The following is a 2,503-nucleotide window of genomic DNA, read 5'->3' on the forward strand; positions in this document are numbered from 1 at the left end:
AGATATGGAGTTTGTGTGGTGCTGTCCCCCTGCAGAGCCTGACCCCTGTGTGTGTCCCCAGGGCAGAGGCAGCTGGAGCAGCAGAGCGTGCAGAGGCCGTGCCTGGCACGGCACACAGTCCCCCTGGGGGCCCTGAGCACAGCCAGGCTCGTGCTCCCCATCCCCGGGGGGCACAGCCCCCCGCGCCCGGGCCTGGGCCCCCAGGACACCTGGCCCCGGGAGGTGGACAGGAAGCTGGCAGCAGAGCTGGCCAAGCTGCACGTTGATGCTGAGGAGGTGGACCAGGAAGAGGTGGGTCTGAATGGAGTATAACACACTTGTAACAGTGCTGCTCCATCTCTGGGAGTGTTCCAGGCCAGGCTGGATGGGGCTTGGAGCAACCTGGGCTGGTGGAAGGTGTCCCTGCCCATAGCAGGGGGTGGGATGAGATGAGCTTTAAGATCTCTCCCAACCCAAACCATTCCGTGTCTCTGTGATTCTGTGTTGCTTGAGGGGTCCCTGTGTGTGCTGGCAGTCCCCAAACCCTTCCTGTGTTCTGTTAAACAGGATAAGAGCAGCTGATGCGCCTGTCCTGGTGGAAAGGTGAAGCCAGGACACAGCATCCTCATGAAGCTGCATTTGCCTGCAGGATCGTTGTTCTTGTGAAGTGACATAATGAAAGAGATTGTTGTATCATGCAGAACCTGTGTGAGTGTGGTCACAACTGTCCAGCAGGGACTTGTGTTCTCCTGTGAATTGAACTCAGCGCTCAGAACATGCTCTTTGTTTCCTCACAAAGCTTTTCCCTGTGCAGTGCTAAAACATGTCCCTTCCCTCCTGTTTAGATGCAGAATTCCCTCAGGTCACTGAGGAACAGTGCAGCTAAGAAAAGGGCAAAGCTAAGCAGCAACTTTGCAGAGCTGGAGAGCCTTGAGTGTGCTGTGAGAGCTGATCCTTGTGGGGACTCTCCCTCCCTTGGAGCTTCCACGAGCACCACGTCCTGCACGGAGAGTGGCATTTACAGCCAGGAATCACCAACCTCCCCCGTGGCCTCTGTGCCCCACAGGAGGAGAGTGATGTGAGTGTTACCTCAGCTTGGAACCCTCATGCAGCCCCTGCTGCTCTTAGTTCAACAGAACATTGAATAATATATTTTTATATACTATTTCTTTGCTTAATATGTGGTTTTTCTATGTGGATTATTTTCCTATCTAAAACCCACAAGAGTTGCTTTATATTATCCTAGTATTTTGTGGCTTTTAAGATGAAGGAGTTGCCTGTGCAGCTGGAGTAGCCCAGGGCAGGGAGACACTGCCAGGGTAGTAAATATTTGATGAAGGCTTTAACCTGCCATAGAGGGTACATGACCTGGAGCTGAACAGGTGAGGAAGGAGAATGAGCTAAGAGGAAGGATAAGGTTGGCTTATTGTAGGCTGGAAACTGAAGAAGGAATGGGTTGGGTGTTGTCATAAGGAGAAGACAATGTGGATATTTGTTACTGTGAATCAGGAACTGTTACCATTTCATTAGTGACAGATAATTGTTAGTTTAAAAAGCCTTCACAGAGAACTTCTAAGTAGAAATTGTGTGATGACACTTGCTGCTCTGATTGCAAAGAGCAATGACCCAGCTGGTTATGAGCAACATAAACTATTTGTTAATGAAATAAAAAAGGTTTTGAGGAATTCGGCAAATTTTCCAGTTCAGAATATCTTTTTTCCTTACTTCATGAGTGTATCCTGAATTTATTCCTAGTGTAAGGTTTCCATTTGGGGGTTGTCTTTATGCTCCTCTTCGTAACAGACCTGCTTATCAAATAATTCCTACTGAGTTCTTTTTCTACTCCGTGTAAGCATTTGTGGAAATATTTGTGCACTGAGAATCTGAACTCTGCAGTTGCCCTTGCTACAGAGTGTTTTTAGCTGTGCTCTGACCAGAATTGTACCTTATGTTTATTTGAACAGGTCAGACACCTTCCCTCTTCTTGGCAGCAAGCCCCAGCCTGCAGGAGTGTCTCCAGCAAGGCCCAGAGACCCAAACGTGGCAGGACATCAGTCCAGCACAGGTATTTTGCTTGTCAATACACACTTGCTTCGCTGAGGTGACTGCTGTTGCAGTGAGGTACAGGAAACTGCAGATTTCTAACAGGCAGAAACCAGTTTTTTCTGATCATTTATGTTTGATCAGTTTGGATTCAGTTGGATGGAGGAAAACAATGGAGGGAGCTGTGCCCACAGGGTGGATTAGCAAAGGGATTTTCCAAGGCACAGCATAATCAGGGAGCAAATCCTGCCCGTCCATAGTTGTACCTGCTGTGGTTAAGGATTCTGCATTCCTTGGATGAAAAGACTTTTGTAAGGAGTTGACCTTCAGTGTAAAATAATGAGCAGCACATTTGTTTTGCTCATCGAGCCAGTTAATCAGGCCCAGCACTGGCCCTGCTAGGAGGGGCTGACAGCCTGCTGGTAACAGCACAGAATCCCAGGGTGGGCTGGGCTGGAAGGACCTTAAAACCCATCCAGTC

The sequence above is a fragment of the Acanthisitta chloris genome, unplaced genomic scaffold, assembly GCF_000695815.1.
Source record: "Acanthisitta chloris isolate BGI_N310 unplaced genomic scaffold, ASM69581v1 scaffold23073, whole genome shotgun sequence".
NCBI lineage: Eukaryota > Metazoa > Chordata > Aves > Passeriformes > Acanthisittidae > Acanthisitta > Acanthisitta chloris.